Source organism: Taudactylus pleione, unplaced genomic scaffold (genome assembly GCF_031769625.1).
Source record: "Taudactylus pleione unplaced genomic scaffold, aTauple2 ptg000026l, whole genome shotgun sequence".
Lineage (NCBI taxonomy): Eukaryota > Metazoa > Chordata > Amphibia > Anura > Myobatrachidae > Taudactylus > Taudactylus pleione.
The window spans coordinates 18,338,091-18,353,795 of NW_028284428.1; the positions used below are offsets into that span (position 1 = coordinate 18,338,091).

At 44.9% G+C, this 15,705-nt stretch overlaps 1 pseudogene; it reads left to right on the forward strand.

Moving 5' to 3' along the window:
• The first annotated feature begins 2,424 nt into the window (after positions 1 to 2,424).
• Positions 2,425 to 15,705, forward strand: part of LOC148539245 (uncharacterized) — a 59,678-nt pseudogene continuing 46,397 nt past the window's right edge.

The window sequence follows — 15,705 nt, forward strand, 5'->3', positions numbered from 1 at the left end:
CTCTCTGGGGCTTGCGGCCACGAGACCCTACCACAAGGGTCTCATGGCAAGCCTGATGGTTGCGATGGCCACTCGCTATAGCTGTGGGTGGTGACCCACAGCCATGCAAGCGGCCAGGAGGCCGCTCCGAAAAAAAACAGCGCCCGTCCTGATTCAGAGCCAGCGCTCGCTTTTTGCGAGCGCCTCTGAATCAGGCCCAGAGATCACTAGTGTATACGGATTTATTAATCTGTCTGATCACACTGTCCATGAAATTAACGCTTCTGGGCAACAACTAGGCAGTGACCATGCAATCATATGGAACTCTTCCATCTCATGGGAGTGTCAAAATAGTGTCATGGGCATGTCTGACGACTTCCTTACTAATTCAAAGTGTGCGGACAGAGATAGAAACATCTGCTTCAGCTGGATCTTTTGGATCCAGCATGTTGCTGCTGTAACTCATACTTGCCAACTCTCCCATTGTCAGGGAGACTCACTGAAATAGTAGCAATCTCCCTGACTCCCTGAAGAGCAGTGGCGTAGCCACTCCCCCAAGTAGGTCCGCGTGCTGAAAAAGTGGGCATGGCCACATTCCACAAGGGGAGTGGCAACATGACACACCACCAATTCTCATCACTCTGGGAACATTCCTTTCCATTCCATATGCACCTTAATGCCCAAGTAGTAGTGCCCCTCTTGCAATGGCCACTGTAGCAGTTTCCCTTATGCAATGTCCCCAGTAGCAGGGCCCCTTATGCAGTGCCTCCTGTAGTAGTTCCCCTACACAGTACCCCTAAAACAGTGCCCTCAGTAGTGCACCCTTAAACAGTGCCCCCAGTAATGCCTCTTATACAGTGCACCCAGTGTGCCACTTATACAGTGCCCCCAGTAGTGCCACTTATACAGTGCCCCCAGGAAGCCCCTTATACAGTGCCGCTAGTAGTGGTCCCCCTATGCAGTGCTCCAAGTCATGGTCCTCCCTATGCAGTGCCACTTATACAGTGCCCCAGTAGTAGTCCCTCCTATACAGTGCCCCCAGTAGTGGTCCCCCCATTGCAGTGCTCCCAGTAGGGCCCCTAATACAGTGCCCCAATAGTGGTCCCCCCTATGCAGTGCCTCTTATACAGTGCCCCCAGTAGAGGTTTCACCAATGCAGTGCTCTCAGTAGTGCCCTTTATACAGTGCACCCAGTAGTGGTCCCACCTCTGTAGTGCCCCTTATACAGTGCTCCAGTAGCAGTCCCCCCTACCTATGCAGTGCCTCCAGTAGTGGTCCCCCCTATGCAGTGCCAGACAAATTCACACACGAAAAAAAAAAAAACACCTCCATCCTCCCTGGCCGGCCTGCTCTGCATTATGGGAGAGACGTCATGACTTCTCTTCCATCACCCACTGCAGGAGCCAGAAGATGAAGCTCATGAGTGAGCTCCAGCCTGGCTCCCGTAGTGGGCACAGCAGCCAATGAGTGTCTGACTCTCATTGCCTGCCAAAACAAGCACACTGCCGCTGGGTAGTACGAGTTTACTAGCTGGTGACAGTGTTTGTTACTGTGTAGTGCGGTCTGCATCACACTGACCAATGGCCTGGACCACTGCTGGGAGCACCCCCCATGCCACTGGCCCGATGGCGCCCAGGACACAAGCCCTGCTCGACCCCCGTTAGTTACACCACTGCTGAAGAGTCTAGAAATCTCCCTGACTGCACCTTTTCCCATTATGTTGCAGTTATATACTTGGGAAAAGAAACTTCAGAGATACATACATTAAAATGGTCTAAGCAGTAACCTGCATTGGTGGCGACTTATATGGAACCCCTTGTAAAACACAATACATGACCAAGTCCTGAAAAGCGTGTTTTCATCAACAAATAGATCTTACTAATAGCATTGGGGCTCGTTCACATTTTAATGTAAGTAAATTTTATGACACGCCTCTCAGATGTATCAGTACACCCCCACTTTACCAACGCGCTCAAAGGTGTTGCTTTCACAATCTCCCTGAAATGTTTTTTCAAAAGTAGGCAAGTATGGTATAACTATATATGTGAGAATGAGGTGGCTAGGGCAGGAGCATATACTGTATGTGTGAGGCGTAAGTGAATGGAGCAGGGCTGGGATATATGTGTGAGAGAGAGTTGGATGGGGCAGGGCTAAGGTATATGTGTGAGAGGGCGGTGGGTGGGGCAAGGCTGGGTATATGTGTAAGAGGGAGGTGGCAGGAGCAGTGCTAGAATATTTGTGTGAGTGAGGTAGCTGGGGCATTGCTGGGGTACATATGTGAGAGTGAGGTGGCTGGGGTAGGAGCTTATATGTCTGAGAGTTAGGTGAATGGTGAAGGACTGGGTATATATATCTGAGAATGAGGTGGGTGAAGCAGGAGCATACATGTGTGAGAAGTAGGTGCCTGGTGCAGGGCTGGGAGGTAGCAGGGGGTGGGACAGAGACATGACTGTAATCCAAGCCAAGAAGATGGAGCCGCACATAAGGCAGCAGCTATCCGGACTGGTGGAGCTGTTGCCACAGAACCTGGGCCCTGCACATGGAACTGGACCAGCTAGTGAGCAGCTTCACGGCCCAGCTGTATGTGGCTTTGACTCAGATATGCAGAGAGCAGCTCTAGTATGGAGAGTGATAGCGAGGAATGGCCAATGTCAGGGTGAGTGTCTGTGGTTCTACCTGCAGATGTTCTATAGGCTGGCACTGCCCCCTGTGTGTTTAGGCTTTAATTGTCCCCTGTGTGTATAGGCTGACACTGACCTCTTTGTGCCCAAACACTGACGTTTTAGAAATATTTTGTCTCATTTTGGTTGAGTCAACCAGTGTCACATACTGCAGCTGATTCTGACTCCTATACAATGTCAATGAACACATAAATTAGCAATTTTTTGTGACTGATCATGCCATCCATACACAAACCCCCACTGACAGAATGCTGCACTTAGCATTAGTTTTCACCTTCCACTGCAGGACACACTCTTGAATGGCAATAGATACACCCAAAGGTGGATCTAGACATGCCCTTTGAGTGGAGCATGACACACCCCGCCAGCAGCTTACCATGCGGCACTATGTACTACTGGTTGTACTCTACCTGAAACTAGTTTTCTAAACTAGGCAAGTATGGCATACTGTACAGGTGGAGATCTTCAGATTTCTATTTTCTTTTTGCTGGAGTTTCTACTTGGACTATGTTGGATCAAAAAAATTCTGAAAATAAGATTTTCTTATTATATAAAAAGTGTCTGGAAATTCATTCAATTAATGTTTATTTCAAAATAGTGTTGTTTTTTTTTACTGATTGTTGTATAATAAAATTTATATATATATATACACACTTTGATGTCCCCGGCACTCCAGTTATAGTAGATAAATGCAGTATAACGCTCGTGCTGTCCTTGAGGTAAAAACCCCAATACAGTCTGTAAAAAGTATGGAGGCACTCCAAGCGATTTGTTGCAAATGTGCTAATATTTATTCCAACATTTCGGGCTCATGCCCATCATCAGGGATACAAATACAGTGAATACAAAAACACTATTATATACACATAACACAAAGGCAATTAGTCCCATTGAGTCACTCACCTGAGCTGCCGCCGCCCGCCGACCGTTCTCGGCAACAAGCGCCTCTGAATCCAGGCGTCGCTCCACCGGTGACTTCACGCCCCAGCAACGTCTCAGGGAATAGACCCATTTTGCCCTGCTGGTTACCATGGTTACCTAATACCAATATATATTAAAAACTTATTTAAACCGTGAAAGAACTTATTTGTTACAGTTTTTATGAAGTAGGTAACACCAATCATGCAATTATCTAATGTTCTCATATTAAACAGAATATGATCCTGATATATATAGGTCACTACCTAATCACTACATAGGTCACTACCTAATCACTTCCATATAAAAAATGTGGCCCTCGTATACGTACTCAGTAATATCAATGTTATAGGATTATCGGAAATTATAGATCATTATTTTACAAAAATGTACAAAATTTATATTTATAATATCAGATAATTATTTTACCAAAAACACTGGAGTCCAAATGTCTCACTGAGACCTTTAGGGGACAGTGTATCAAGCTTACTGATCCATCTGCATTTCAGTTGTAGCAGTTGTCTGGGTCTATTACCACCCCTAATATTGGGGGGGAATGTGGTCTATTATTCTAGACTGTATATCAGCAACACCATGTTTAGCTAATAAGCAATGTGGAGCAACTGAAAATCGCTTATAGTGGCGCCATTCTGTCTACAGACTATATACAGATGGTTTTACATGTCTCAGTAAGGCGTCTTAGACATGATCTGAAAATTTCACAAAACCTACTGAATTTCTGCCACTCAAATTTTAAAAACCAATGAAATTCTAATCATTAAGGCTAACGCCTTAATGGACGTTTTCCTTGCGCAATACAGATATGGTATGCCATCACACCCTGTGGTTAACTGCAGATTCAGAACTCTCACAGAGTGAGATTGCTGCCACTTTGAATATGTTGGAGCTGCTAATTTACAGAATTGTGTGCTCATTGGAATACACACATGTAGACTACGTAACTGAGGTCTGAGCAGAAGATAGAGCTATGTAGAAGGGATAAGAGTGGTGTGGATTGGGGAGGAGACAGAGCAGTGTGAATGGGGGAGATAGAAAGGCGTGGAGAGGGGGGGAGATTAAGCAGCACAGATGGGGGAACCAAAGTGATTCAGATAGGTGGAAAACAGCCTTCTGTTTGATTCTACTAACAAAGTTGTCACTTTATGGGGGTTCATGGTGGTCTCCTCACTTTTTCATGCACTTCTCCCAATTCGCATGCCATAGAAAATAACCCCCACCATGAGTAGCAGGTATAGGCATTTTTAATTGGATCTGTGCGATGTTTGCAAGTTTCATAACACAAACTTGTTTTTGCAAACTTGCACCTAATTGGATTGACCTATTAACTTGAATTTGTTTTAAACATGTAGTCTTAAAATTATTGATTAAATATTTATAATTACAGGATAGTAATAAAATATTATTTTTTAGTAAGCCTTTAACTTAACACAATAGTACAGTATGTCAAGTACATATAATTACTGTAGAAGTACCTCCCTGACCACTCTCTCTCAGTCTCCTTTCATGACTTCACTTCCACTAACAGTGGTGTCCCCCAAGCTTCTGTTCTGGGACTCCTACTATTCTCCATCTATATGTCCGCTTTAAGTGAGCTTATTAGCTCTTTTTGCCTCCAATATCATATCTATGCTGATGACACTCAGATCTACCTCTCCTTTAATGACCTCTCCTCCTCTTCCCTTTCTCCTCACTCGTATCTCCAACTGTCTCTCTTCCTGCATGTCCCAGTGCTTTGTTAAACTTAACATGTCATAGATTGAGCTACTCATCTTCCCAACCTCCCGCATAACCTCACCTGCCACAATGTCATTATCTATTGGCAGCACAACCATCTCCTCTAGACCCCAAGTTCACTGTCTTGGAGTTATCCTTGACTCCTCCCTCTCTTTCAAACTGCTCATTTCCTGCCATTTTCAACTCAGAAATATTTGTAGTGTAAGACCCTTTCTCACCCTGGAGGCAACTTCAACACTCATCCAATCACTGGTTATTTCCAGATTGGACTACTGTAACTTCCTACTATCTGGACCCCCTGACTCCCATCACTTTTCACTCCAATCTGTACTCAGTGCTGCTGCCCAGCTCATCTTTCTCTCCAAATGTACTAGATCTGCCTCCTCTTTCCTAAAAGCCCTTCACTGGCTTCCATTCTCCATTAGAACCCAAGTTAAGCTTCTCACACTCATTTATAAAGCCCTCACCCAATAGTCCCGGGTTGGGTACGGGATCCTAGTGGTCGGGATGCCAGTGGTCAGAATACTGGCAGCAGCATCCAAACAGTCAGAATCCCAAAACAATAAGGTATGTATACTAACCCTAACTCACCCTTCTCACAGCCTAAACCTAACCTACCCCATGCTACCAAACCCTAACCTTTGGGATGTCAACTGTCAGGATTCCGGCACCAGTATTCTGACTACTGGCATCCCGACTGCTGGCATCCTGACTACATCTCATTCTCTCCCATTTACATATCTGACATTCTTTCCTTTCCCACTCACATTTGCCCACTTAACTCAAAAAATGCATGCCGCCTCTCCTGCCAACTGATTACTTTCTCTCACTTCCACCCCTAAGATTTTACCCGTGCTGCTCTTTTCCTCTGGAATTCTCTCCCTTTTCCAATCAGACTCTCTGCCTCTCTACTAATCTTCAAATGGGCTCTTGAAACTCACTTCTTCATCAAAGTTAGTCAGCAGTCATCCTAACCCACTGCTCCTTCCTCACTATCTACCACATCTGTGTTACCCTTGTCTGTCTTCCTCTCACATTTAGAATGTAAGATCTCACAGACAGGGCCCTCTTACCTCATATACTTCTCCTTTCCCTACCTATCATATTCTCACTACAGAATAGGTATGATATCCCGACAGTCGGGATGCCAGCTGTCAATAGACTGACAGCGGCATCCCGATGCCTACAATCCCAACAAGGGATGGCAAGTAGTATTTCCCTGCCCTATTCACACCCTAACCCTCCTTTACTGTACCCCAACACTTACCCTCACTAAGTGGGGAGTTTGACTGGGGCGGTACACCTGTCAAACCGTAACGCAGGTGTCCTAAGGCGAGCTCAGGGAGGACAGAAACCTCCCGTGGAGCAGAAGGAAAAAAGACACAGACAGGGCCCTCTTACCTCATATACTTCTCCTTTCCCTACCTATCATATTCTCACTACAGAATAGGTATGATATCCCGACAGTCGGGATGCCAGCTGTCAATAGACTGACAGCGGCATCCCGATGCCTACAATCCCAACAAGGGATGGCAAGTAGTATTTCCCTGCCCTATTCACACCCTAACCCTCCTTTACTGTACCCCAACACTTACCCTCACTAACCCACACCCTATCCTTAACCCTTCCGGTAAGTGCCTCACCATAACCCTCCCCCCTTAGTGCCTAACTCTAACCTCTCCCCGGTGGTGTCTAACCTTAACCCACACATTTGGAGCCTAACCCTTACCTTCTCAATCCCACAGCCTAAACCTAACTCCTCCTATCCCACAGCCTAACCCTAACCCCCCCCCGCGGCTTACACATACCAGCCGCTGGTCTTTAAATGCTGATCAGGATTCCAGCACCGGGAATTCAGCTGTAGGTTTGTTATCCGCATTCCACTCACTACAATAGCACCTAAACCTTGGCTTTTGCTGCCCTTCTGCTTATTTGAGAATTATAATTGTGGGTGCAGCAATGTTTATTAGATTTGGATATGGGATCCTGATGGTCAGTATGCCAACACTCAGAATACCAACAGTGGCATCCCAACAGCCAGAACCCCAACAGGTTTTTGTAAATAGTATTACCCTACCCTCCTCCTAACCCACCTCTCCTGCAGCCTAACCCTAACATTCCTATCCCACAGCCTAATCCTAACCTTCCTGTCCCAAAGGCCTAACCCTAATCCTCTCCCTAGTGCCTAACCCAAACCCTGCCCCCTAACCCTAAGTCTCCCCCTGACCCTAATACTTACCTCCACAATCTGTTGGGATACTGACAGTCATGATGTTGCTGCCGGTATTGTGACCGTTGGCATTTGAGTGTTTATAAACCTTGATCTTGTCCTGCATTGTTTTGTCTGTAAGTCATTGGATATTAATAATAATAAAGTAAAGAATTTTCAATTCGTCTATTTTATGCTTATTTTCTGACACACTGATTCTATACAAGGAGAAATAGTTTATTTTCTTTACAAGTGACCTAGCGAATCTAGTGAATCTCACATAGTATATTCTATCATTATAATGTGCTACTGTTCTATGCAATTTAACCATGAATGTAAAATATTGTTATAATCTCTTGATACCTTATCTAATTTCACAATTAATACAAATAATGTTTTGGGCCTGATTCTGTTTATGGCTGCAAACAATACTTTTTTTTTTTAGCAAACGACACTATGCAAGTGCAGAGAAAAATGTAAACATTTTTGCACATCTCAATTGACAGTCTATGTTTGAAAAATTAACAGGAGCTAATTGGTTGGTACTTTATCTCTTTCCAGTTTATCTCTCTCTCTATGCTTTGATAAATCTCCCCCTAAATATGGCTTCCATGGTTTCCCACAATTACAGCCCTTTGATCACATATATCACATTTGATGTCTTCCTAAACCATTTTGGAAGCAAATGTATATTAAGTAAAACACACTTCCTCCTCTTCTTTACAAACACATGCTGTTTTAATGTTTGCTTTATTGGGTATAAAAGTGCAAAGCTTATACCTTTGGCATAGAATAAATGTGTTTCCCTGGGCCCTCATAAACACTGAGAAAGGGCCCCCTTTAATTGTGTAGCATATGCCGTCCTAATTTTCTACCTGCTATGCACTCTAGGGTGGGCTTAACCGGAAATAAAAATAATGTAAAATATGGTGAAATAACTACAGTGAAAGGCTCCATGGTATTGTGTTTCACAATATAAATGTCACCAATCTGTTTAATAGGACAACTTCATGGTAGTTACACACTCTCTGTTTACACACTCTCTGGGCTCTGGAGCACAATCTTCAGTTGGATCATACAGCACCCACCTCTGTCTCTTTTCTTCCCCTTCTTGTACTTTGTCTGTCCCTCAAGGCCGACATTAGTATTCTTCACCCGGAATTGCTGCCTATTGGGATATAGTTTTTCTCTGCATTATTCTCAATGTTTTACCTATTCCTGCTCTTTGTTTCCCCATACCAGCTTTGATGTCTCATTAATTCTTGATCCATTATTTTCTTTGCTACTCTAATATGCCAGTTGCAGATGCCCACTCCGTGCATTCCATCATTTCTGTACCACACCTGCCCTGATGTCTCTCCCATGTCTGACCCAGTTTTTTATCATGTCTGCTACTATTTCCCCTTGTACTTGCCTTAATGTCTTCCCATTATTATTATTATTATTATTATTATTATTATTATTATTATCGTTTATTTAGATGGCGCCACAAGTGTTCTGCAGCGCCTTACAAGGTACATAACCAAAAAGTGACTTTCAGTAAAATACAATACAATGAAGGACAAGTCAAGAGCAGAAGTAAGGGAGGTGTTGTCTAGGGAAGCAGCTTGTTCAGGGCAGGAAAGAGAGAGCAAAGGAGAGAGAAGTGAGTCAAGTAGAGGAGAAAAGGATACGGTGTTGATAGCCTCAATGTTACGCCTAGTGATAGTGCCCTTAGGAGGTAGAGGGGAGGAAGGGGATAGGGATAATTTAAAAGCGAGAAGGTGATGGTCAGAGAGGGGGAATGGGGAATTGGAATAATCAGAAATATCACAACGGTGAGTAAAGCCCAGATCAAGCGAATGCCCACTCACATGGGAGGGTGAGGAGGTCCATTGGGAGAGGCCAAATGACAATGTGAGGATAAGGAGTTTGGAAGCAGAGAGTTCAGTGGGGATATCAATTGGAATATTGAAGTCACCTCAGATAATGGAGGGAAGGTCCGAGGAGAGAAAGTGAGGGAGCCAGGAAGCAAAGTTGTCAAGGAATTTGAAGGGAGGGCCAGGGGGACGGTAAATGATAGCTACTCGCAGGTGCACTGGTTGGAAAAGACATATAGTATGAACCTCAACTGTAGAGAATGTAAGGGATGGTTCAGGGGGTATAAGTTGGTAGGTGTAACCAGGGGATAGAAGGATTCCCATCAACACCACCTTACCATAGTATTTGTTTCTTTAGCATGTGTATGTTATGAGTACTATGAGTTAGCTATGGGGGAGCCACACTCTAAAAAAAAGAGCCAACCTGAAACAAACTACAGCCAACTGGTATTCCAGACAACATTTAATAACTGACACATTTTATCCTACAAATACAGTATATACTATGTGTCATTTTGATCTATTAAAAACAATCCAAATCAATCCCTGTCAATTTCTTAACCCCTATAATGGCACAAATTGGTCATGATCCCACCATGGTTTACTAATTCTGGGCAGATCCCTAGGATGCATGTAGGCTTGTTTTTAATAAAATGTGCTAAATGTTCAAATAAAAAAATATGGCATCATTGGGTCCCCTCACATGTGTTAACTCACCCTAGACCTTGAAGTGGAAAAATCAGATGGAACAAGAGTTTCTTGCAGTGCAGTTTCCTGATTTTCCACTAACCAGCACTAGGTTTGTCCGGTCAGGGCTGTTGGAACCATAGAGTAGAGGAGACCTGAAGTGTGGTGGTTTCCACCATCATTTCACTATCCCAAGGCTTCCCCAGGCCAGCAACAAACTGAGCTGGCCCCCACCTGGTGAATAATGGTGCCGAGCATGCTGGCTCCTCTAGTGCACAAAGGAAAAAATTAACAAAAGATACAGGCATCACTTTACTTTAAAACATCTTTAATGAATAGAAACTCCCCAAAGCCATCTTAAAAAGTCATGTTTTATTTCATGTTTACCTGCATAGGCATCCTTGGTCCACTTTACCTCTTAAACCATAAGATACCTGTGTTAAAAGAAAAGAAAAGGTATCTGTGCATTAATATGCTAACTGTGGCTACAACTACTTGCCTATCAGCTGTGTAATCTGTTCTCAAGCTAATGAAAGTAAATGACCTTGATCCATTCCCTGCCTCTTTCTATAACAAACTCTTCATTTCAGTGATTTTTTGTATGACCCTCTAAATTAGACAAATTATCAGGAAACTTTTCTGTTGTCTACTTTTTTTTTCTCTACTTTGAGAACTGTCTAGAGAACCATTACATTTAGATGAGCTGTAAATTATTTGGTCACAGCCTTATGTTCTCAACTACAGCTTTCTTATTAATGCATTATATGAAGCCAAAATGAATACTACACACTCAGACCTTCTCAAAGTGTCACCACAGCTTTGAAATATTAAAAGTCAATTGAGCTTTGTTCCTTGATGCATAACATGGAGAAAGATTGTGCTTGATTTAATGTTAATCACAAACTAAGCTATTCATGACTAGTTTTGCACATGGAATATTAATGTCCTGGAAAAAGCCCATAAAAGAACAATCACATAAAAGCTTCATCATTGCAGCATGCCTTGATAGTTACCATTGCGATAATGACCTTGGTAATATTGCTGGCCATAGCCCTCATTATACTAATATCAGAAACCCCTGACATTGAGGTTTATTGCAGGAATGAAATATACTTTCTATCATGCACACTTTTAATGTAGCATTTATAATTCATTGGTAGGGACTTAAAGAATCAGTTGAACTTTGTAAGCCCTTCATATTGTAATCAAAATAATATATGTTCCTTGACCCAAAAAATGACCTTGCTATTCAGTATTATTTGCTGATACAAGACACTTGTATATTGTGATATTAATGTGTTCCTGACACTAATACAACCAGGACAAAGGAAAGAAGACTCTTTTTTTTAATTTTAAATACTTGGAATTCGTTTTGTTATAAATAAACTTAGCTAAGGGCTTGATCGTGCACTGCTGAATGCAGATTCCCGATTATCGGGAATATGCGCTTGTGCAGGACCCATTCTGCGGGTGTGCAGAATGGGTCCTGCTAAATCGCACGCAAGCCCTTGAATGCCTCTGCCTGATTGACAGGCTGAGGAAAGGACGGTGCGGGGGAGGCCGGCATTCCTATATTAGTGTGTGTGTATATATGTGTGTGTGTGTATGTGTGTATGTATGTATTGTGATAGGATCACTGGTAAAGTGGTCTGCGACAGGGACATTTATCCCAGATTCCTGTCTTATGTGTTTTAAACCACCAGGAGAAAGTCTGCAGTGTAGCAGGCTTGAGTCTCGGCTTTTTGAAAAGCCGGTTTGGGACCTGGGGGTTGTGGGTGAGAGGAGAGGGTGGGCTCCACCCACGGCCACTCCAGGTTTTGGTTCTCGCAGCCTGGTAACAGGTTGTTAGGGTTTCCACCTGAGAGTGGCCAATATAAACCTAGTGTGTTGAGGGCTGATTGTCTCACCTGGGAGAGCAGGCAGGGAGTTTGCTCAGAGACACTTGAAAAACCTATTTGTGAGTACTGTGCTGTGCTTTGTTGTTGGCGAGGGCATTAGGCCCTGCCAGGTTCTGGTAGTGAGGGAACTACCTGTGAAGTTAGTGCCCCGACAGGGCTAGGATTTATATTTATGTTTTCTTTATATTTCTGTCATTGTACAATAAAGACTGGTGCCGACCAGCTTGTACTTGCATCCAGACTGGTGTGCTGCTTCCCTGCTGCTGTGTGTGTGTGTAAGGAAGGAGTCCTCTACCCAGGAGAGGGACCCCCTAACCTAACTGTGTCACAAGGTGATGGAGAATGCGGGCACCCACACACACTGAAGTTGCAGCGAGAGGAAAACTTTCCGTTTAAAAATTAAAGGGACAGACACCCAATTTGTGAGTGTGGAAATAACACTGTGTCCTTGAAGTCCCATAGAGGAGGCGTCAGCCAATGCTCAGAGCGGCAAGGTTCAGCTTCCAACCTACACCCCAGAACAAAATGGAGGAAATTATTAAGGCCTTGCTCCAAGCTACAAGAGCTCAGCAGGAGACGAACAAACTTCAGCAGGAGACGAACCAACTTCAGCAGGAATCTACCAGGGCTCAGCAGGAAGCTACAGCAGCTCAGCAGGAATCTACCAGGGCTCAGCAGGAATCCACCAGGGTGCAACTGTTGGCCTTGGAGACAGCCCAGAGGCAACAACAGGTCGCCATCTTGGAAACCCGCCAGGCCTTAGCGGAAAACAGCCAGGCCATAAGAGAGGTGGTACAGCACCTGGTCGCCCTGCCCAGAGATGTTACTACTGGTCCTCCTACCACCACTCACTCCGTACGAGCCAGTCACTTCCTCCAAAAGATGACTTCGGGCGATGATGTGGAGGCCTATCTCGACGCATTTGAAAGAATGGCCGAAAGGGAGAGTTGGCCCAAGGAGCAGTGGGCAAGTCTGGTGGCACCTTTTTTGTCTGGGGAGCCACAAAAAGCATATTTCGACTTATGCCTGGCTGATGCCAAGGACTATAAAAAAACTAAAACAGGAGATCCTAACTCGCTTGGGAGTCACCACCTTTGTTCGTGCCCAACGGGTCCACCGCTGGGAGTTCCATATGGACAAGCCTCCACGTTCACAGATGCATGACCTCGTCCATCTGTCCTCAAAATGGCTACAGCCCGAGACGCTGATGGGATCACAGATCGTGGAAAGGGTCGTGATGGACCGGTACCTGCGATCATTACCTGCGACTCTGCGCAAGTGGGTGAGCCATGCAGACCCTAAGACCGTGGACCAGTTGGTTGAGCTAGTGGAGAGGTACGTGGTGGCTGAGGAGCTGAGGAGTATGCCCCACCAAGCCCCGGTGGCGCACCGGCGAACTCCCACAGACACTGGTAAGACTGTTCCAGGGGAGAAGGGTGTTGGGCGGTGGGATGTACCTAAGACTGAGGGTGTAGAACCTGGAGACAGGCCTGCCAGGCCAGGAAGGTTCTTGCCCCGTAAACGACTAGACATTAATATGACTCAGTGTTTCCGATGTGATGGCTTCGGCCATATTGCCGCTAATTGTTCACATACAACTGAACCTATGCAATGTGATACTGTTCATGTCTACCGCAGGGGGTCTTTCTTTGCACAGACAGCCTGTACGGCTGACCGGGAGGCTGAGACTGAAAAGCACATGTGTGTACTCACTGTAGATGGCAACCGAGTAGAGGCACTGTTAGACTCTGGTAGCTTGGAGACACTTATGAAAGCTGAGCTGGTGAACCCCTTGAGGCATAAGGGGAAAACTGTTCGTGTGACCTGCATACATGGGGATACTCGATATTATGTTACTGCCGAGGTGAACATCAAGACACCATGTAGTTCGGCTATAGTTTCTGTGGGTTTGGTGCATGGTCTGATGTACGATGCAATATTGGGGAGAGACTTTGCTCACTTCTGGAAGTTGTGGGAAAGTCGTTTTGTTCCAGAAGTGAACAACCCCGATCCATTTGAGAAGGTTGTCGATGTAGTGGAGGAGGGAGTTTCTTCTGAGTCAGAGTTATTCCCTTTTTCTACTATGGTTGGTGAACTAGAGAGTGCGGAGCATGACGGTGGCCCGCCAACTGATGTGCCTCCCATTGAGGTGGGAAGTGTTGTTGGGCCAGTTGATCATCTGCCTGATTTAGAGGTCAGAAGAGAGGTCTTTGCCGTGGAGCAGTTGAATGACCCTACTTTGGTAAAAGCCAGGGAGAATGTAAAAGTAGTTGATGGTAAACCCATAGACCCTGATAGTCCTTTGTCCTATCCCCACATGGCAATGTGTCAGGATTTGTTATATCAGGTGACTAAGAAGGGGGAAGATGTTGTGGAACAACTAATAGTTCCCAAAGCCTACAGAAGAACAGTGTTGGATCTGGCCCATGGTCGTATAACAGCAGGTCATCTAGGGGTAGAGAAAACCACTGAGCGAATAATGCAGAGGTTTTTCTGGCCCGGGCTTCATAAAGAGGTATCTGACTTTTGCGCATCCTGCCCTGAGTGTCAGTATCATGCTCCCAGACCACGTTTTAAGGGACCACTAGTTCCATTGCCTATTATAGAGGTGCCGATAGTGAGAGAGCACCTGGAACAGGCTCAACAGGCACAGCAGAGGGTATACAACCGCAATTCTCGGTTACGCAGCTTTGCTCCTGGGGACAGAGTGTTAGTGTTTGGTTCCCAATGTGGAAAATAAACTTTTGGCTAAATGGCAAGGCCCCTTTGAAATCTTAGAAAGAGTGGGACAGGTCAATTACAAAGTTTACCAGCCGGGGAAAAGAAAGCCGGAACAGATATACCATATAAATCTGTTAAAGCCCTGGAAAGATAGAACGGTACTGTCGGCCGTCCGAGCCCCTCCAGTAAAACCAGGGCCCTTAGTTCCCGAAGTGACAGTGGCAAAAACCCTGTCAGCAATTCAACAACAAGAGGTCAAGGAGTTTCTGGTCAGAAATAGGGTGCTGTTCTCTGATGTACCTGGGAAAACCTCGGTCGTTAAACATGACATCATCACTGACCCAGGGGTTAAAGTTAATCTAAAGCCCTATAGGTTACCAGAAGCACCAAGAGCATTGTTGTCGAAAGAAATTAAAAATATGCTAGAGTTAGGGGTTATTGAAGTATCACATAGTGAATGGTCAAATCCCATTGTGTTGATTCCAAAGCCCGACGGGAGTGTGCGTTTCTGCAATGACTTCCGAAAGTTGAACAGTGTTTCAAAATTTGATGCCTACCCGGTGCCACAGTGGAGAAGGAGGCGTTGGCCATAAAGTGGGCGTTAGAGGCTCTCAGGTACTACTTGGTTGGAAGAAAGTTCAAATTGATCACTGACCATGCCTTTGAAGTAGATGTCCGAAAATAAGGACAGTAGTGCGAGAATTACGAGATGGTTCTTGGCGTTACAAACTTCTAAATTTTCAGTGGAACACAGGCCAGGGGGCCTGTTGTTTAATGCAGATGCATTGTCATGCGTTCATTGTTTGGGGGCTTCAGTTGTTCCGCCCCATAGGTCGAAACAAAGGGGGGGGATATGTGATAGGATCACTGGTATAGTGGTCTGTGACAGGGACATTTATCCCAGATTCCTGTCTTATGTGTTTTAAACCTTCAGGAGAAAGTCTACAGTGTAGCAGGCTTGAGTCTCGGCTTTTTGAAAAGCCGGTTTGGGACCTGGG